The sequence below is a fragment of the Bos indicus genome, chromosome 18, assembly GCF_029378745.1.
Source record: "Bos indicus isolate NIAB-ARS_2022 breed Sahiwal x Tharparkar chromosome 18, NIAB-ARS_B.indTharparkar_mat_pri_1.0, whole genome shotgun sequence".
Lineage (NCBI taxonomy): Eukaryota > Metazoa > Chordata > Mammalia > Artiodactyla > Bovidae > Bos > Bos indicus.
In genome coordinates this window covers 31,378,849-31,401,712 of record NC_091777.1, presented here as the reverse complement: position 1 = coordinate 31,401,712, position 22,864 = coordinate 31,378,849, and the positions used below count along the sequence as shown (strand labels likewise).

At 40.3% G+C, this 22,864-nt stretch overlaps 1 non-coding gene across 1 annotated transcript; it reads left to right on the top strand.

Moving 5' to 3' along the window:
• Positions 1 to 241: 241 nt before the first annotated feature.
• TRNAC-ACA (transfer RNA cysteine (anticodon ACA)) lies at positions 242 to 313 on the top strand. Its single transcript has one exon. It is a non-coding gene; the product is annotated as a tRNA-Cys (tRNA).
• The last annotated feature ends 22,551 nt before the right edge of the window (positions 314 to 22,864 follow it).

Here is a 22,864-nt window from a genome sequence, read left to right as displayed (position 1 = left end):
ATTGTATCACTTTGGTCCATCTCTTCAGGGCAAATAGATGGGGAAACAATGGAAACAGTCACAGGCTTTATTTTCTTTAGCTCCAAAATCACTGCAGATGGTGACTGCAGCCATGAAATTAAAAGAGGCTTGCTCCTTGGAAGAAAATGTATGACAAACCTAGACAGCATTTTAAAAAGCAGAGACATTACTTTGCCAACAAAGGTCCAAACAGTCAAAGCTTTGTTTTTGTGAGGGGACTTCCCTGGTGGCTCAGACGGTAAAGCGTCTGCCTACAATGCAGGAGATCCAGGTTCAATCCCTGGGTTGGGAAGGTCTCCTGGAGAAGGAAATGGCAACCCACTCCAGTATTCTTGCCTGGAAAATCCCATGGATGGAGAAGCCTGGTAGGCTACAGTCCATGGGGTCGCAAAGAGTCAGACATGACTGAGGGACTTCACTTTCACTTTCATGGATGTGAGTGCTGTGCTTAGTCGCTCAGTTGTGACTGATTCTTCGTGAGCCCGTGGAATGTAGCTGGCCATGCTCCTCTGTCCATGGATCTTCTCCAGGTAAGAATACTGGAGTGGTTTGCCATGCCCTCCTCCAGGGGAATCTTTCTAACCCAGGGTTCAAACCCATATCTCCTGCACTGCAGGCAGATTCTTTAGTGATTGAGCCACCAGGGAAGCCCATGGATGTGAGAGTTGGATGTAAAGAAAACTGAGCACCAAGGAATTGATGCTTTTGAACTGTGGTGTTGGAGAAGACTCTTGAGAGTCCCTTGGACTGCAAGGAGATCAAACCAGTCAATCCTAAAGGAAATCAGTCCTGAATATTCATTGGAAGGACTGATGCTAAAGCTGAAGTGCCAATAGTTTGGCCACCTGATGCTAAGAGCTGACTCATTAGAAAAGACCATGATGCTGGAAAAGATTGAAGTCAGGAGGCAAAGGGGACAAGAGAGGATGAGATGGTTTGATGATATGACCGACCCAATGGACGTGAGTTTGAGCAAGCTCCCGGAGATGCTGAAGGACAGGGAAGCCTGGCATGCTGTAGTCCATGGGGCCACAAACAGTTGGGCATGACTGAGCAACTGAACAACATATAAAATTGTCATATCTTTGGGCACTACTCTCTTCAACTTAAAAACATAAGTTTATAATGCAATGACATTCAATTTAATCTTTCTCTTTTAGCATAACCTGAGGAGTAATAGATAATTTAACATTTCAGGTCATAGATCTGTGTGATATCAGAATAAGTATGGAACTCTATTTAAAAAATGATTTCTAGAGTAAGGAGAAGAAGATCTAATTTTGTACAAATACACATTTACAGTTTCAGAGAAATTTGACTATAAGAAGACATCATAAACATTATTCAATTCCATCTAATGCTCTCTTTTTTAAATTGAGAATAACAAAGAAATACAGAGAGGTTAAGGGATTTCATACAAAATAACATAGCTATTTATTGGGAGATCTCAAACTAGAACCCAGATTGGCCCCGATCATGTTTCAAAAAGCCACATGAGTCACTGTTTTTGAAGGTAGTTCCATAATCACTTTTCATCTCAGAGAAAGAAAGATTAGTCTTGAATAGAGGAAAGTGGCTTATCAGGCTATTTTTTTGGTGTTCTGTATGAAGTTGTTCTTCAACAGAGAGTTAAGGCACTGCAATGGATGTTGGTGATAGAGGTACGGAAAAAAAAATTCCATTAAAAAAAAACCAAACCTGTATCTCATCTCAGGAGAGACAAGAACATTAACCAGTGTTTAAACATGTGTTTTTTTCCAGGTAGAGGGGCCCTCAGTAGGTAAAAGAGCGTGGGGTTCATGGGGACTAGGAGAGGTCAGTGAAGAAAGACTTACTTAAGGGGATGGCACTTATAAGGTCAGTAGGCATTATCCAAACCACAGGAGAAGCAGGAAGTCCAGACGGAGGGACACACAAGAACATTTTTGTAAAGATTACCCGGTATTTGAAAGATTTCACTGTAAACACAAAGCTCTTGTTGGGTTCCTGCCTTTTAAATTTTAACTCAATGTCTCCATTACTGTGTTTAACTGATGGTGGGTATAAGTGCAGGTGAGGATTCTCCTCCTGCAGTTACTCCTGCCTGCAGTTACTCATAAAGAGACATCTTCTGATACCGGCAATGATGTTGTCTCCTGGATCAAACATTTTAGGGTAACATTTCAGCCACTAGCCATGTATAAGGCTTTGTACTCCTTGGCAATATTATAAACTTGGGCAGAAAGCAAGGGGAGAACACCTTCAATACTGCCAGGCATATATTACATGAATAAAAGCAGCTCATATTTCAGGGCCAAATTATTCCTATCATAGCAAAGTCTCTTTATGAATTCATTATGTGAATTTCAGCTTTCATAGCAAGTTTCAGGAAAATGAAATGTTTATTTTCCTTTCTGTGTAGAGGCATTTGGATTGTCATGAGCCATCTCTTCCTTTGTTGCATTTTTGATGATGCTTAGTTTGGGGAATGCAATTTTAGATCCAAAGTACATGTAATCATATTGATGTGTAATGGTAAAGCATCAGACTTGGGGCCAGAAGCAATCTATGAGATGAAATAGAAAGCTAGAGTTTTGTATGTCAGCACCACTTTCTCCCTTTCCTCTACCTCAGCACCCAAAGCTCATGCCTCCCTATCCATGTACATTCTCACCTTGAGCTATTCTGCATGTGAACTAATTTATGTAGGCTACCTGTCTAAATACCAGAGCCAATGGTTAATCAGATGCCCAGCACATCAAAAGTCCCTTTCATAAAATACTAGCAGAGCTGTGGATTTGTCTCTCCTTTATTCAGTTATGCAAACACAGCATTTACCATTGTGTTAATAATCTCTGGAATAGATAAAAAGCATTTTTGTGATGTTGTGGGTTAGTAGCTATTTTTTCCTCCATTCAAATATTTCAAACGGAAAGCTCCATTTTTCTTGGTCCTTTTCTTCCTACCTTCCTTTATCTGTTATGTACTGATGGATTCTCTGTGTCTCCAGACTGAAATTCTCATGGGACACTCAATGCTAGGGTTTGGGAAATGTGATCTATAAGAGGCCAGACAGAAAATATTGTGGTCTCTGAGGGCCTTATAGTCTCTGTCTCAACTACCCAATTCTACCATTAAAATATGTAATTCATAAACAAGTGGGTATCTGTCTGTTTTAATAAAACCTTGCTCACAAAATTAAGGAGCAGGCCAGATTTATTTGCTGGATCAGACTGCCAATTCCAGTTCATATATAAGCTTCCTGGGGCTAGAGTTCAGCATTGTTTCCGCTTACTTTGGTTCATACAAAATTATTGGAACAAGTTCGGTTCCGTCTAATATCTTCATGGTCTCCCTAGTCTGATTTTCTCACAGACCCCCAGCTAGCCTGAATCAGCACTGAATCTATTGCATTTCAGTTCAAGCTTGTTCTTACTTGTGACTGAAGGAGGACATCTGTTCCACATCATTTGCCCTTTGATATATGGACTTAGACTCCTTTTTTCTCAAGTCTTACTTATCCTTATCCCCTTCCAGACCCCACTTTCAATGTAAGCATGAAAGCCATTCTACTTGGGATATGTACTCTGACTTATCTAACTGTTAGAATAGCTTTGAACTGCATATAAGGGAATATGGTGACTTCAGTTATGAAACTTTTATGTTTTAAAATTTTTTAATTTTTTAATAATAATAAATAATATTTATGCACTGGGTCTTCATTGCCACAGAGGCTTCTCTAGTTGTGGTATGTGGGATCTTAGATCCCTGGCCAGGAAATAAACCTGGGCCCCCTGCATTGGAAGGGTGGAGTCTTATTCACTGGGCCACCAGGGAAGTCCTTATAAAGACTTTTAATTAACTTCTTTAACGAAAAAGACTGGAGGTGGGTGGTTCCAGGTTTGTTATATTAGCTCATATATATACTGAAGTACCCCAAGCCTATGGCTTTAAACATCCTCATACTACCATGCAGATTTAAGAATACTACCATGTAGTCTATATGCTACTATGTAGAGTTAAGAACTCAGGAAGAGAAGTCACCTAATTCATTTATATTGAATTCTCATTATCTCGAAGTTACATGCTTACCCCTAGAGCAACGATCAGCATTTAGGGACTAAAATTGTCAGTGCTTATTCAGATCAATTAGGATCCATTCCTTAGTGCTAGGAAAGAGTCTTGCCTTTCATGAGAGTGAGAGCACTTTGCTGCCTATGCGGCCACAATAAGTATGGTTGCTAGCTGGTAAGAAATGGTGTGTGCAGATAGCTTGGTGAAAAATGGCATTAGTCGTATTATTCTTTGTAAGCAACAGGAGCATGGAGTCCAAAGGAAAGGATAAGAACATCTATTTCTAGTGTTCACTTTCAGCATTGACCTTGGATGTGCTGCTTCACCCCCCTCTCTGCTTGAACTCCCTCCTGTGAAAAATGAGTTTGATAAAGTAGCATCTTAGATTTCATGGAAATAGGAGGCATTGGAATATATCAACTCAGCCCAAGTACTCAATTCTGCATAGACCGGGTATAAATTGTAAAAAAGTTTGATTAAAGAGCGTACTCAAATGACACTTCTGCTGCAGCGGAAAACTCAACAGAGGATGCTGTGTCTCGTCTGCAACCTACTGATTTTCTAAATTACCAATTTATAAAAGTTCTTTTTCAAAAACTGCATAATGTACTGCATTATGTATAATGTACCTGCATTATGTACCTATTGTTCTACCTTTTCTTATTTTTGAAACAAATTGTCAGCAAAAAGACATATTTAATCTACTTCCAAAGAAGGTTAGTTGCTTCCAAGATAAAAGACTGAATGACCTTTTAGGTGTTCTGTGTGGGGATGAGCTAATCACAATAAAACTGCCTTTGTTCAAATATCTTCCCATGAACGGGACCCAGAGCACCTTGGGAAATTCATGAAGGTCAGAGAGTGGGGAACAGAAACAGGGGTGTTAGGTTTCAGGATCAATAGTTTCACAAGTCCCTAACTCTTTTCACTGTAGTCTTTTCAGGAAGAATATCTATTAGGGCAGCAGTGTGACAAAAGATGAATTCTGCTTAACGCTGTAACACTGAATTAAATGTACCACTCCAATAACAATATAGAGTTAATGACACTCCAGTGCAAATGACCATTTCTATGATTAGAGTGGCTGGTTGCAAGAAAGTCCTAAATTCAAAAGAGTGCATTCAAGACTTCATTGACAGTGGGTTTAAATGAAGCCACAACAATCACGTCTGGTCTTTGAATCAGTGGTTGCAAATGATGAGGTGCTTTTTAGGATCGTCTTGGCAGATTTTCTGAACTAGTGTGCTAGCAGATGCTGCAGGATTCTGTCAGACTGTTAAATAGGCAGGGGATTTCTCCCTAACAAAGCTATTTGAATTAGCATCGCCTCAAAGAAATAGGAGCAATTTCTCCTCTCTGCAGACATTCCCTACCCATGGATTGAATGACCACTTGTCCTAACTTTGTGCTAGGAAATGGAGATGAGGGCGCATAGCAATATAGTCTTTGCCCTCAGTTAGCTGATCATTTGCTCTGCCATCTGTCTGCATGCAGGTGTGCTCAGTTGTTCAGTCATGTCTGACTCTCTGTGACCCTACGGACTATAGCACACCAGGTTCTTCTGCCTATGGGATTCTTCAGGTAAGAATACTCGAGTGGGGTGCCACTTCCTCCTCCAAGGGATCTCTCCAACCCAGGGGTCAAACTCACATCTCCATCATCTCCTACATTAGCAGGTGGGTTCTTTACCACTGAGCCACCTGGAAAGTCCTCTCTTATCAGTGTCCCAAATAATTCTAAAGTAATGAGGAAGACTTATTAAAGCAGCAGGTTTGATAAGGGCTTATTCTTGAAGAATGAAGAAGCATTATTTAGAGAACTGGAAAAGACATTTGGGTCAGAAGAAACTGCATGTCTTGCAAAACACTTGAAATTATGAAAGGAATTTGAGGATCATGGAAAGAAGTTTGATTGGTTTGATGCACTGGAAGAGTCTCACAGAGCAGAGGGAGATGTGATGGGAGACTTAACTTGGATCCTAATATGGAAAACATGAGATTATTTCTGAAGACATAGAAAAATGTCTTTGGCTTCCCTGGTGGCTCAGGCACTAAAAAATCTGCCTGCAATGAAGGAGACCCAAGTTTGATCCCTGAGCTGGAAAGATTTCCTGGAGAAGAGAATGACAATGTACTCTAGTATTCTTGCCTGGAAAATTCCATGGACAGAGGAGCCTGGTGGGCTACAGTCCATGGGGTCACAAGGAGTTGGACACGACTGAGCAACTAACACTTTCACTTTCAACAACAAATTGGCACTTGCCATGGGCACTGTCGTCTGCCTCTACAAGGATTATATCATATCCTGTATGCAGCAGCTGCAGGTGCTGACCTTCAACACTCCGTGAAAAGGGTTCTAGGGCAGAAAGCTGAAATGGGGCACTCTGTGCTCAGGGAATTGTAAAGTAATTAGCCTCCAATTAAAATAAATAAATTTAAATTAAAAAAAATTTAATAAAAATCCTGGTTAAAAAAAAACAAACAAACTATCAGGACAAGTCTTCAGTTAGTTAAGACATTTTCAGGAGCCAATTTTATGAGCCCATTTCTTGAAACTCCTCACATCTAGAAAAGCACTAAAATCCTTCACAATAACAACTGCTCCTAGAGACTAACAGAAAGCTTCACCAGACTAGCAGAAAACATCTGGAAAAAATATGTGCTTGATTGCATGCATTCCCCCTTCACCAAAATCACATATATACCGATCTTCCCCTCTGTCTCCTGGGAGCAGTTTCTCAGAGCCATCTGAGGTGTTATCTCCCAGGCTCTAGTCCTCATTTTGCCCCAAATAAAACTGAACTCATAACTCTCATGCTGTGAAATTTTCAGTTGATGCTTTTAATTTCCCTTTATCATTGGAATGATAGGGAATACTTCTTATCCCTAAAAGTTAGGGAATACTTTTATCTTCTTATTCATACCACAAGGAATGTATAATAAACTAATTAGTGAGGAAAAAACTATTTATTAAATGACAATGTATTACAGTTATTGAATATACTAGATCATTTCTTTTTAAAAACAGAGCTATGACTGCAATGGACACAAAATTCTGAGAGGTTAAATTGAATCTTTATATGACTAATTTCAGGACACCTAGAGGACTAAAGGGTTAGAAAGAAGCAAGATAAAATAACTATTTAAAAAATTTTTCCTTTTTGTTTTGAGTTAAATAGAATGCTTTCTTTCTTATTGAATATGTATTAACTATATAAAATCATTTTGAAGGGAGGTATAAATATGAAATTAATATATATATGCAGAACAACTCCTTGTATCTGAATTGCATTATACCAAGCAGTCTCACATCCATTATCTCCATAAACCTTACAGCATCCCAGTGGTGTAGATAAAACAAATCTCATGGCCTCCAGTGGGCAGGGCTGTAGAGCTAGTTCAAAATAAGAACCCAAGTTATTCTAATCATTTCCACTGAACTTTTTATGAGACAGTAGCATTAAAATTCCATATAATTTGTTAGTTCTTAGTGTAGGAGGGGAACTAAAATGTATTTCATATGCTTTAGGAACCAGAACAGCAAGAATGTTAAATTTTAGCTTTGTCAGAATAGTCCAACAGAATCAGAGAGGAAACGGAAGGGAATGTGGGTTTTAGGAAAATCTTGATTCTGCAATACTTACTGCAGGCCTAAAGGGCTATTTCTGTCTTTTCAACTAATGTCTAAGGGGATGTGGGATTTCCTTAGTGGCCCAGTGGCTAAGATTCTGTGGTTCCAATGATGGGGCGTGGGTTCTATCCCTGGTCAGGGAACTAGATCCCACATGCTACAACCAAGACCCTGCAGCCACAGCAAAGTCTGAAGATCCCAGGTGCTGCAACTAAGACCCAGTACAGCCAAATAAATAAAATAAAATAAATGTATTGAAAAATAACATCCAAGTGGATGATACTATACTCCCCCAAGACACTAGACTCATCTGAAGTTTAGGAGTATATTATTTAAACCTTTTGAGTAGTATGCTATTCCATGGCTGTGGACTTCCCTGTATTTGTTTTCCTTCAGGTTTGAGGAGATTTTCTGGTAGAATGAGATAAAATGACGATTAGGAAAAATAAAAAGGGAGAGAGAGAAAAAGAAAGATACATTAAAAATAGGGTAGGGGGAGAAGGCAATGGCAACGCACTCCAGTACTCTTGCCTGGAAAATCCCATGGACGGAGGAGCCTGGTGGGCTGCAGTCCATGGGGTCGCTAAGAGTCGGGCACGACTGAATGACTTTACTTGCATTTTTCACTTTCATTCATTGCAGAAGGAAATGGCAACCCACTCCAGTGTTATTGCCTGGAGAATCCCAGGGACAGAGGAGCCTAATGGGCTGCCGTCTATGGGGTCGCACAGAGTCAGACACGACTGAAGCGACCTAGCAGCAGCAGCAGGGGCTTCCCTGGTGGCTCAGTGATAAAGAATCTACCTGCCAAAGCAGGAGATATGGGTTTTATTCCTGGTCCCTGAAGATCCCACATGCCGGGGAGCAACTAAGCCTATGAGCCACAATGACTGAGCCTGTGTTCTGGAGCCCAGGGAACTGCAACTGCAGAAGGCCGCGTACCCTAGAGCCTGTGCTCCGCAACAAGAGAAGCCACCACAATGAGAAGCTTATGCACCACAAGTGCAGAGTAGGCCCTGCTCACCATAAGTAGAGGAAAGCCCGCACAGCAATGAAGACCCAGCCAAAATGAATAAATAAAATTTAAAAAAAGATAAATACAGTAGAACAGAAGAGATTACAAGTATAATAGCAAGGAGGAGGTCATGGGAAAATTCAGAGAATGAAGAAGAAAAAGCAGCACATGACAGTTCAGAGGTCCTATACCATCCAAAAAAAGACAGATAGCAAGCAGCACTTGGGCCTCCACTCCCTTGGCTGACTCATGATCATGCCAAGCTTACCTTCTCAATTAATATCCAGTTAGTTTTTTAATTCACTTTGCATGCATGATCTGCAGCTACTGTCATTTTGTTTTGCTGGAACTCACACTCAGAAGGGATTTGAACTCACCTCTGCAACTCCAAAGGTTGCTGTCAGACCATCAGGCTGTGAGGAACTGTAATACCTGCTCAGTCTGGAGACATGGATCTTGGAGACACAGCCACTAAAAAAGCAAAAAGTTAAAAAATTGCTCTCACAATAGTCATACATGCACATCCTAAACGTACATATTTGCATTCTAAAACATGCAGCTGCTAAGTCACTTCAGTCGTGTTCGACTCTGCGTGACCCCATAGACGCAGCCCACCATGCTCCCCCATCCCTGGGATTCTCCAGGCAAGAACACTGGAGTGGGTTGCCATTTCCTTCTCCAATGAATGAAAGTAAAAAGTGAAAGTGAAGTCGCTCAGTCGTGTCCAACCCTCAGCGACCCCATGGACTGCAGCCTTCTAGGCTCCTCCATCCATGGGATTTTCCAGGCAAGAGTACTGGAGTGGGGTGCCATTGCCTTCTCCAAAAACATGCAGACATACCCTCAAACAGGCAAACTATTAACACTATGCATGGTATTCATGGAACATCCATTATAGCATTGTGGTTACAAGTTTAATGTCTCAATCTGAAGAGAATTATAGGTGAAGCAAAATAATCCAGCTAGTTTTGACAAACCTGTCAGAATGGAGTTCCTACCTTCCTTTCATCCATTTCTGATAAACAGACTCCTTCAAATCCAGGGAGAGGGGGATGTATTTCAATTCCGTTCAGTTTAACATATGTTGACTACAACTCTGAATCAGTCACAAATGTAGACATCTCAGGTGATTAAGCCTTGCACTCTGAATCAAATACTAGAGTTCTCTTTCTCTTGAAGGTTCTCTTTTTTCCCTCTACATGTCATACTTTTATTTATATTTGAATATCCTCCTCAGATGCCCTCTGTCTATGAAGGTTCCCCAGAGATCTCAGAGCAGGTTTGCTGGACTCTGCTCTGTGCTTCCACACAAACCATTCTATTCTCTCAAACACAAGGCACACACTAGTGTATTGCTTATGCATCTTTCAAAAGACATTGAATTTCTTCAGTGCACACTCAAGAAATGCTTGCAAGTGTCATACTCTCTGCTAGGCCAAAGTCTGGGAAAAACATAACCAAAATATGATCAGTTGTCAGGCTCAACACATGTGAGCCAGGTTACAAGTGGGTATAGCCTGTGAGCCTCCAGACTCTCTCGTCCCTGTGAAAACTACCTTGCATAAAATCCCTCTCTGTATCCTTGACCTTGGCTTTCAATCTCAACACTAGGAAATGTGGATGTGTCCTCATCCAAGGCCTCAACAGCCGCAGAATGAGAGGGTTTGAATAGAAGTGGGGAGGGAAGGACTTCCCTGGAACTTTGCCTTCCACTGCTGGGGGAATGTGAGTTCAATCCCAGGTCATGAGCTAGGGTCCCACACACCTTGTGGCCAAAAATCCTAAACACAGAACAGAAGCAGTATTGTGGCAAATTCTATAAGGACTCTAAAAATGTTCCACATCAAAAAAATCTTAAAAAAAAAGAAAGGGCGGAGAGACGATTACACTCAAGATTTTGTGTTTTAGTGACTTTAGAAATCAGTGACTGCCTCTCACCACAGTACAAATGAGAAAATTGAGAATAATGTAGTCAAATTACTTTTATAATAGGAGTAATACCTGAGACATTATATCCCCGATTCATTAATACAATTGTCTTAACTCCTTATCTTGGATATCTGCTATAGCTCTACCACCACAACCCTTCTTTGTATTATTCAGCAACAATACAAAATTTTATAGTGCTCTCAATAACCCCTGCATCTTCAGTACTCTAATTTACTTTTTTGACCACAAGGAAAAATGGAAGCCCCATTTTCCCTGTGTTATGTCACATACCATCTGTACCAGTTAGAGGATTAACATCACTAGTCTAAAATAAGACCAAAGCTAAAACTTAGTCTATATACCTCTGCCTATTACATATTACAATGTGTGTGGTTAGTTCACTCAGTCTTGTCCAACTCTTTGAGACCCCATGGACTATGGCCTGCCAGGCTCCTCTGTCCACTGGGATTCTCCAGGCAAGAAGACTGGAGTGGGTTGCCATGCCCTTCTCCAGGGGATCTTCCCAACCCAGGTCTCCTGCATTGCAGACTGATTCTTTATTATCTAAGCCACCAGGGAAGCCCAAGAATACTAGAGTTGGTAGCCTATCCCTTCTCCAGGGGAACTTTCCAAGTCGGGAATTGAACTAGGGTCTCCTGCGTTGCACGTGGATTCTTTACCAGCTGAGCTACCCAGGAAGCCTCAACATATTACAATACTTGAATGCAAAAAAGAAAAAAAAAAAGACACATTCTCTAAGGAACTCCAAGGAACAGATTATTGTATTATTAGTGTAAACCTGTCTAGTAAAAAAAAAAAAGGTATCATGAGGTATCAAGAGCTTAGGCCAATGACCTTGACTTCTTACTTATCTTTAAATGTGTAATATATAATTTCTGACAGTGCCACTTTTTCTTTAGACTAATGATTCTGCTTTGTTATTTTTACAAAGCACTTAGCTGCTACCTTTTGCCAAGAAAAGGCTCTTTTATCTTTATCACAATAGAAAATGTTTCCTGGATTTTCCCAAACCACGGTGACTCCTAATATGGCATCATTCTTTAATGAGTCCTACAGGTACCCATTACAGAGGCAAAATCATCTATTTTGAGAGAACCCAAAGGCATTTTCTTACCCTCAATGTAGGGGAATGGAGGAAACAATATATCTCAATGACCCTAACTACATAGCATTTGCAGTGCAATTTTTGTAAAATGTTTATTAAATAATAACCATTTATTTGTTCAATTAAAATGTTTACTGAACTCCTACTATGTTCTATATAGTTTGAGTTAATTTAGTAACATGATTACCGTCTAAAGTTGATTTAACATACACAAATTACAGATTAAAAGACTGAAGTCATGTGAGTTTTGAATAAGAAATCCACAGTTGCAGAGTTGAGTTAGTTACTACTGCTGTGAAATAAACCACCCTACAACATAGAGTATTAAAATCATAACAATCCATTAAGGTCAAATTCCATGCATAAACAATTTATGTGTCCAGAAATATGGTTTCCCAATCTTGACTAAGTTGCCTCATAGATTGGTGTTCAGCTCTTGGTTAATTAGGCAAAACTGCCCAATGGCTGACTGGCTGGGGTCTGGAAACCCCCAGCTGCCTCCATGTGGTCACTCATCCTCCAAGAGTGACTTGGCCTTGTTCCTATGGTGGAGGCAAGACGCCAAAAGCCAGTCAACCCATTGACTGAGAACAAGCAGAGTATGCAAACTTCTGTGGGCTTAGTCTCCACAGTGTTACATATGTAAGGCCAGCGAGAGGCAGAGTGAGCAAAACCCAGAAAGTTTCAGGGAAAAGGATGCTGAAATAGGCATACTGTCATTTATTTATAGCCCATTACTGCAATCAATTTACTGTGATCTGATCAAGGTCCAAATTATTTGTATCTCTTTGACACACAAAATATGTTTACCCCTCCATAAACACCCCAATGTGTCTTGTAATTACAATACCAGGCTACAAGTACAAGATCTTATGATACATACAGCTGATCTGGATGTAGTTTCCTGGAGGTGGCTCATTTTGATTCAGAGACCTAAGAATTAATATTACTAAAATGTCTGGTTATATGTTTTGTAGAAGGGTCACACAAAGCACAGTCCACTTCTTAAAGTGAGAGGAAGAATCTCTACACACATCACTAATCCATACCACTTTTGAACACTTATTGGTAAAATATTGTCCATCATTAGGCACACCCCCAAACACACATGCTCAGAGTGGAGAATATTCTCTGGGCTCTTCTCCCTAAGACTTAATTTCCTCATACTATTCCCCATGGCTCCTGGCTCTGCTCATTTTTTTTCTTGGCGCTACATCTCACCACTTTCCTTACCCTTCTTGGATCCTTCTGAAGAAATACTCGCAGTGACAACTGAACAGGTTTATACTTTTCCACACAAATTTGAAATCTCAGAGGACCTCAGGATACTTCAGTCATCTTGGCCCCTTGTAATCCAAACTGTGTTCTTTTTCTCCCGTATAAAACTCTTAAAATTTTGTGAGACTTCTATGCATCCCATTCAACTCAAGTTGCCGAAATGATGATCACTAAAGATTTCAAAACATGCCACAAGCATTTAAGCATCTCAGATAAACATTCTTAAGATTTCTAAATGACCTTTTTTCCCTAGCTAAGAGTATCTTAGTTCAGTTCACTTGCTCAGTCATCTCCAACTCTTTGCAACCCCATGGACTTCAGCACACCAGGCCTCCCTGTCCATCACCAACTCCTGGAGCTTACTCAAACTCATGTCCATTGAGTCAGTGATGCCATCCAACCATCTCATCCTCTATCATCCCCTTCTCCTCCCACCTTCAATCTTTCCCAGCTTCAGAGTCTTTTCAAATGAGTCAGTTCTTCGCATCAGGTGGCCAAAGTATTGGAGTTTCAGCTTCTGCATCAGTCCTTCCAATGAATATTCAGGACTGATTTCCTTTAGGATTGACTGGTTTGATCTCCTTGCAGTCCAAGAGACTCTCAAAAATCTTCTCTAACACCACAATTCAAAAGCATCAATTCTTCCGTGCTCAGCTTTCTTTATAGTCCAACTCTCACATCCATACATGACTACTGGAAAAAGCATAGCTTTGACTAGATGGATCTTTGTTGGCAAAGTAATGTATCTGTTTTTTAATATGCTTTCTAAGTTGCTCATAGCTTTTCTTCTAAGGTGCAAGTGTCTTTCAATTTCATGGCTGTAATCACCATCTGCAGTGATTTTGAAGCCCCAAAAAGTAGTCTCTCACTGTTTCCATTATTTCCCCATCTATTTGCCATGAAGTGATGGGACCAGATGCCATGATCTTAGTTTTTTGAATGTTGAGTTTTAAGCCAACTTTTCACTCTCCTCTTTCAGCTTTCATTAAGAGGCTCTTTAGTTCTTCACTTTCTGCCATAAGGGTGGTGTCATCTACATATCTGAGGTTATTGATATTTCTCCTGGCAATCCTGATTCCAGCTTGTGCTTCATCCAGTGTGGCATTTCGCATGATATACTCTGTATATAAGTTAAATAAGCAGGGTGACAATATACAGCCTTGATGTACTCCTTTCCCGATTTGGAAACAGTTTGTTGTTCCATGTCCAGTTCTAACTGTTGCTTCTTGACCTGCATACAGATTTCTCAGGAGGCAGGTCAGATGGTCTGGTATTCCCATATCTTGAAGAATTTTCCACAGTTTGGTGTGATCCACACAGTCAAAGCCTTTGCTATAGTCAATAAAGTCGATGTCTTTCTGGAATTCTTACTTTTTCGATGATGCAATGGATGTTGGCAATTTGATATCTGGTTCTTCTGATTTTTCTAAATCCAGCTTGAACATCTGGAATTTCATGGTTCACATATTGTTGAAGCCTGGCTTGGAGAATTTTGAGCATTACTTTGCTTGCATGTGAGATGAGTGCATTTGTGCAGTAGTTTGAACATTCTTTGGCATTGCCTTTCTTTGGGATTGGAATGAAAACTGACCTGATAGCTTCCCTCATAGCTCAGTTGGTAAAGAGTGTCTGCTGCTAAGTCGCTTCAGTCGTGTCCGACTCTGTGCGACCCCATAGACAGCAGCCCACCAGGCTCGCCTGTCCCTGGGATTCTCCAGGCAAGAATACGGGAGTGGGTTGCCATTTCCTTCTCCAGTGCATGAAAGTGAAAAGTGAAAGTAAAGTCGCTCAGTCGTGTCCGACCCTCAGCGACCCCACGACTGCAGCCTTCCAGGCTCCTCCGTCCATGGGATTTTCAAGGCAAGAGTACTGGAGTGGGGTGCCATTGCCTTCTCCAAAAGAATGTCTAGTAGGTATCAATTTAATTCTTTCAGAGATCTTAACACAGTGTCTTGCAGATACATCCTTAATATTATCTATACATGAAGCCTGCATTTTCCTTGGAGAGTCTTTGCCTAGCTGGTGATATTGAAGATGAGCTAGGTTTGTATCTAACCTAGTAAACTTTGGAACTTATCCATTCCTTTTTTAAAAAATATTTTTATTTTACTTATTAGTTTGGCTGCACTGGGTCTTAGTTGCAGTATGCAGGTCTTCGTGGTGTCATGCAGGATCTTTTGTGGTGGCATGCAGACTCTCTGGCTGTGGCACACAGACTCTCAAGTTATGGCTGGAGGCTCAGTTGCTTGGTAACATGTGGGGTCTTAGTTCCTTAACCAGGGATGAAACCCACAACCCCCACACCTCAAAGCAGACTCTCAACCACTGGACCACCAGGGAGATCCCTCTACATTCCTCTTAAATGCTACTTGAAAATTGGTTAGTTCTTTTATTTGTTCATGCCTTTATTTCCACACCTTATCACACACCATTGATGACATTCTGCTGACACTTTCAACACTCTGCCTGGGGAACTCCTTATCCATAGCCATATTATGATACCTAGCCATGTTACTCGTTTTTTCCTATTTATTAACAGCTGGCTATAGTTTTGTGAATTGCATTGCTACTACATAAAATGGTCATGATATGTATTAGCCTGTAATAAAATGTTTCTATTTTCTTAGACTTCTCCAATCATTTGCACACTTTTTTATAGGTGTCAATTATTACCCAATAAGCTGATATCTCACATTGTAAGTTTTTGTTACATTAATAGCATCAACTCACTTCTGCTGTCAGTTTCTTCATTAGTTAGCTACTGAAGCATAACAAACTACTCCTGAAATCAATGTCTTAAAAAATAATCATATATTATTGATCCCAAGCCTAAGGGTGAGTGGAATGGTTCTTTTCTCATCAGGGCACATTCTTTTGTTTATGATCAGCTATGGGCTATTATTGTGATCTGCATTTTCTCACCTGTTTGGTAGATATGTAAACTGATCTAAGATGGTGTTAGCTTTTACACTTGGAACCTTTTCCATGTGATCTCTTATATTCCATTAAAAAGCATCACAGCACTGGCAGCGTTCCAAGATAAAGAGTAATCAAGTTCTCAGGTATTTCATTCCTTCCACTGTGTAGTAACAGTCAAAGAAAGAAGGCTGGTCCAGAATCAATGAATGGCCAAAGACTGCCAACAGTGGGAGAAACTGCAAAATCACAAGTAAACAGGGGACTATTAATCAGGACAAAAAAAATCTCACACGAGAGTTTAAAACTAAATAAATAACCCCCATATACAAATCTTTATCTGATAAATTTTTTTTATTTTATTTTTAAACTTTACATAATTGTATTAGTTTTGCCAAATATCAAAATGAATCTGCCACAGGTATACATGTGTTCCCCATCCTGAACCCTCCTCCCTCCTCCCTCCGCATCCCATCCCTCTGGGTCGTTCCAGTGCACTAGCCCCAAGCATCCAGTATCGTGCATCGAACCTGGACTGGCATCTCGTTTCATACATGATATTTTACATGTTTCAATGCCATTCTCCCAAATCTTCCCACCCTCTCCCTTTCCCATAGAGTCCATAAGACTGTTCTATATAATCCCAGGGTCTGTATAGTACAGTACTCAGCAACCTGAGTGCTGATGTTTGGATCTGGTGTTGATTCCAACCTCCAGCAAGACCACTGGGATAAATTCCTTAATTTCTGTTCTTCAGTTTCCTTATCTATAAAGTGAAAATGCTCATTACCTTATTGAATCTGTATAAGAAGTAAATGAGTTAAGTCATATAAAATATTTAGCACTGGGGCTACTGTACTGTGAGCTACTGTATTTAAATTATATGTTTTTTTTATTTATAATATACATTTTGTAATTATTAGTTTTTCAGATACCTACATTGTCAATTTTCACTGAAAGTTATTGGTGTTTACAAACATTTAATACTTTGTAAATTGAAGGCAAAGAGTTAAAGTGATTTCTTGAGTTAGATTAAAAGTAGACAGCTGTGATTTTATTCTTTTGTGAAATAGTTAGAAACATTACCTGTGGGAGGGAGGCGCCAAGATGGCGGAGGAGTAGGACGGGGAAAACACTTTCTCCCCCACAAATTCATCAAAAGAGCATTTAAACGTCGAGTAAATTCCACAAAACAACTTCTGAATGCCGGCAGAGGACATCAGGCACCCAGAAAAGCAACCCAACTCTTCGAAAGGAGGTAGGAAAAAATATTAAAGACAAAAAAAGAGACAGAAGAGGGAAGGACGGAGTTCCGTCCCAGGAAGGGAGTCTTAAAAAGAGAGAAGTTTCCAAACACCAGGAAACCTTCTCACTGCCGAATCCGTGCCGAGCTTTGGAAGCACAGAGGGCAACATAACAGGGAGAAAAAATAAATAAACAATTAAAACTCGCAGATTGCGAGCCCTACGGTAACTCCCCCAGCGGAGAAGCAGTGCAGATGCCTGCATCCGCCATTAGCAAGCGGGGGCTGGGCAGGGAGGCGCGGCGCGGGCTGCATCGCTGAGAGTAAGAATCTGGCCTGAATACCCTGAGTACTATCTGAGCGAAATAATTTGGGCTAGAAAACCAGACTGTGGGATATCTACCATTCGAAAAGCCAGCCCTAACCTAAGACACTGCCAGCCCGCGCACGGAACAAAGGACTAAACAGAGATAGCCGGCTGCAGACCTTCCCCCTCTGGTGACAGGCAGCCAGAGCCGGAAGGGGGCAATCGCAGCCCCAGAGAGACATTATCTATAAAACTGGCTTCTTTGCTAACTAAAACTTATTGGGGGTCTGGACGGTCAACATCTGCCTGAGAAGGTGCGCCGGTTTTACACCCAGATAACCAAGTGGCGGGGAGGCGATAAGTCGCAGCATTGGCGCTCGCCAAACACCTCATTACCTGAGCTGCTCGGACCTGGGAAGAGCACAAAACTCAGGCCCAACTGAGTCTGCGCCTCTGAGGACTACCCGAGTGCCTGAACCTGAGCGGCTTGGACCTGGGAGGTACATGCAACCCAGGGCCAGCCTCGGATTGTTCCCGGCGGAACAACCTAGAGCCTGAGCAGTGTGGGCAGGGAGGCTACACGTGCCGTGAGCGGGGGCAGACCCAGTGTGGCTGAGGCACTGTGAGCACATGCCAGTGTCATTTGTTTGCAGCATCCCTCCCTCCCTCCCCACAGCGTGACTGAACAAAGAGAAGAAATACAGCTCCACCCACCAGAACACTGACACAAGCTTCCCTAACCAGGAAACCTTGACAAGCCACCTGTACAAACCCACACACAGCGAGGAAACGCCACAATAAAGAGAACTCCACAAACTGCCAGAATACAGAAAGGACTCCCAAACTCAGCAATTTAAACAAGATGAAGAGACAGAGGAATACCCAGCAGATAAAGGAACAGGATAAATGCCCACCAAACCAAACAAAAGAGGAAGAGATAGGGAATCTACCTGATAAAGAATTCCAAATAATGATAGTGAAATTGATCCAAAATCTTGAAATTAAAATGGAATCACAGATAAATAGCCTGGAGACAAGGATTGAGAAGATGCAAGAAAGGTTTAACAAGGACCTAGAAGAAATAAAAAAGAGTCAATATATAATGAATAATGCAATAAATGAAATTAAAAACACTCTGGAGGCAACAAATACTAGAATAACAGAGGCAGAAGATAGGATTAGTGAATTAGAAGATAGAATGGTAGAAATAAATGAATCAGAGAGGATAAAAGAAAAACGAATTAAAAGAAATGAGGACAATCTCAGAGACCTCCAGGACAATATTAAACGCTACAACATTCGAATCATAGGGGTTCCAGAAGAAGAAGACAAAAAGAAAGACCATGAGAAAATACTTGAGGAGATAATAGTTGAAAACTTCCCTAAAATGGGGAAGGAAATAATCACCCAAGTCCAAGAAACCCAGAGAGTCCCAAACAGGATAAACCCAAGGCAAAACACCCCAAGACACATATTAATCAAATTAACAAAGATCAAACACAAAGAACAAATATTAAAAGCAGCAAGGGAAAAACAACAAATAACACACAAGGGAATTCCCATAAGGATAACAGCTGATCTTTCAATAGAAACTCTTCAAGCCAGGAGGGAATGGCAAGACATACTTAAAATGATGAAAGAAAATAACCTACAGCCCAGATTATTGTACCCAGCAAGGATTTCATTCAAGTATGAAGGAGAAATCAAAAGCTTTTCAGACAAGCAAAAGCTGAGAGAATTCTGCACCACCAAACCAGCTCTCCAACAAATACTAAAGGATATTCTCTAGACAGGAAACACAAAAATGGTGTATAAACTCGAACCCAAAACAATAAAGTAAATGGCAACGGGATCATACTTATCAGTAATTACCTTAAAGACTGGCTGAATGGATACAAAAACAAGACCCCTACATATGTTGTCTACAAGAGACCCACCTCAAAACAGGGGACACATACAGACTGAAAGTGAAGGGCTGGAAAAAGATTTTCCATGCAAATAGGGACCAAAAGAAAGCAGGAGTCACAATACTCGTATCAGATAAATTAGACTTTAAAACAAAGGCTGTGAAAAGAGACAAAGAAGGTCACTACATAATGATCAAAGGATCAATCCAAGAAGAAGATATAACAATTATAAATATATATGCACCCAACATGGGAGCACTGCAGTATGTAAGACAAATGCTAACAAGTATGAAAGGAGAAATTAACAATAACACAATAATAGTGGGAGACTTTAATACCCCACTCACACCTATGGATAGATCAACTAAACAGAAAATTAACAAGGAAACACAAACTTTAAATGATACAATAGACCAGTAAGACCTAATTGATAGCTATAGGACATTTCATCCCCCCCCCCCCAAAAAAAAAAGACTGCTCACTATGGCAATTATTGAAGCTGACTTAGGGTGACATAGAGGCTTATTTCCCTTTACCCTTCTGAGTTCTTAGCTGAGGATCTCTGTAAGAAATGACAGAATAGCAGGACAAAATCAAACAGAAGTTTATTAACATAAAAAAAATAAAATAAAATAAAAAGGAAGCAAATTCTAACACAGATTACAACATAGATAGACCTTGAAAATAGCTAAATGGAATAAGCCCAGTCACAAAAGAACAAATACTGTGTGATTCCACTTAAAAAAAAAGAAAAAAAAAGGGGGGTACTCTTTCTACCTCTTTCTGATGTCTATGTCAAAAGCTTTCTCTATCCTTTCACTTTAATAAAATATATGCTGCACGAAAAAAAAAAAAAAAAGAAAGAATACCAAAAAGAATGAGAAAAAAAAAAAAAAAGAAACATTACCTGTACTTTTATCATAGTCTAGACTCAAAATATTTTAGAAAAATAGAAAAATTTTATACACGCACATAAGCATGTGCTATGATTTAAGGAAATCATTGTGATATACCTCAGTTCCTTATAGACCTTTTGCAGAGAGAAATAATGTATGAACAGGATGTATTGATACATATGTGACATATACATGTCACAGTCTGTAGTGTCATAGAAATTTAACCACAATACTGTCATCGCCGTTTGCTTATGGAAAAAGCGAGTGAACCATCTATGTAAAGCACAATTTCTTTATGTAAAACAGGCATAATGGTAAATCATATCTACTCATAGCATTCTGAGGATTAACTGTAATTTTAGACACACACACACACACACACACACACAAACACACACACACACATGCACCCAATTACAGAGGTTATCTCAGTTCCTGGCACTGAATAAATACATCTTCCTTTGGTTATCACCATCTCCATTTATATCCTAATGTATCCTTTTTCATCCAATGTGATAGACAGGAAAGCAGACTTGGTCTTAAATGTTTTAGAATACATAAATCTATGTATTAAATGTTTTAGAGTGCATAAATACATCAATCAGGAAGGTTGATGGCACTGGGGGTAGCAAAAGAAGACTTTAAAATGTTAAACTATATGAGAGACAGTAACTGTTATGTCTGTGATGGGCTAATGGGATAGTATGTGGTAGAAAAGCCTACAAATGTCATGAGCATAGAAATCATCTGAAACTTTGAGTGGATAACCTCATCTTGTGAAACTGTGCATGCAAATAGACTTAGAATGAAGAATAAGCTAACATTCATATCATTATTTCTCTTGAAGAATCTTATCCTGGTCTCAGAGAGGGGCCCCTGGCAGGTTTACTTATCAGGAGCTCTGGCTAAGTTCCTGAGAGAATTTGAGAAGGCATGTGGAAGCTGCAAGCTCAAGATGCTGCTTGGTTTAGTGAGTCAAGGTTTGTGAATTAAAAGATAAATAGCCAGTTGTTCAATACTGGCTTTCTCCTCATGTTCTTCTTCTTATTTTATTTTATTTTTTTTTTAGATATTTATTCATTCGGCTGCACTGGGTCTTAGTTGAGGCACTCAGTGTTCAATGTTTGTTGCAGCATGTGAACTCTTAGTTTCACATGTGGGATCTAGTTTCTTGACCAGGGATGGAACCGGGACACCCAGCACTGGGAGTGTGAAGTCCCAGCCACTGAAACATGAGGGAAGGCCCTCCCACCACGTTCTTTGGCAAGTTGTTGAATCCCTCTGAGCCTCTAGAATGTCATCAGAGAAATGAGAACAATAATAGGACTTTTCTCTGATTGTGTATGTGTATGTGTGTGTGTGTGTGTGTGTATGCAACAACTCACAGCAGCACTTAGCTCATTGCCTGGCATGCACTCATTCAATAAATATCTATTCAAAAAAATCACAGGACTTCCCAGGTGGCACAATGGTAAAGAACCTACCTTCCAATGCAGGAGATGCAAGAGACGCAGGTTTGGTCCCTAGGTTGGGAAGATCCACCAGAGGAGGAAATGGCAACCCATTCCAGTATTCTTGCCTGGAAACTTCCATGGACAGAGGAGCCTGGTCGGTTTCAGTCCATGGGGTCTCAAAAGAGTTGGACTGATTGAGCAACTGAGCATGTATGCAATAAGAATCATGGTTATAGCTCTAGATAGGTGGAGTTTTAGCACTTGGAGATCTCAAAACCCTTACTCCAAACTACTTTAGTCCTATCACTGGCCTCTGCACATTAAACTCAGCCACTAAGCCCTTGGTATACTCCTCTAGTTGATTCTGAAGCACAGATTCTCACACAGAATATGTGCTTGGTTTTCTAGCCCAAGAGTCTAGTTGCAACTTAGCAAGACGTTCTGTCCAAGCCCCACTTCCATCCTCCTGAAGATAAGGGTGAACTATTATCACTTTGTAAGATGCGGATAAATTCTATCTCATTGGATGATGTTATAGTCTAAATTGTGTCCCCTTAGAACTCATACATTGAAGTCCTGACTCCCAATATGACTATTTGGAGATAAGGTGCTTTATTTATTTATTTATTTATTTACCTGTGCCTGGTCTTAGTTTCAGCATGTGTAATCTTTTTTGTTTCAGCTGTGGCATGAGAACTCTTATTTGCAGTATGTGGGATCTGGCTTCTTGACCAGGGAGGGAACATGGCCCCCCTGCACTGGAAGCCTGGAAGCCTTAGCCACTGGATCACCAGGGAAGTCCCAAAATAAGACCTTTAAAGAGATAATTAGGGTTAAATGAGGTTCTAAGATAGGGCACTAATCCACTATGACTGGTGTCCGTATCAGAAAAGGAAGAAATACCAGAGATGCATGTGCACAGAGAAAAGGCCATTTGAAGATACAGCAAGAAGATGGCCACCTGCAAACCAAGGAGAAAGGTCTGGAGAAACCAAACCTACTAACAGCTCAATCTTTGAATTTCAGATTCCAGAACTATGAGAAAATAAATTAATGTCATTTAAGTCACCCAGTCTGTGGTATTTACTT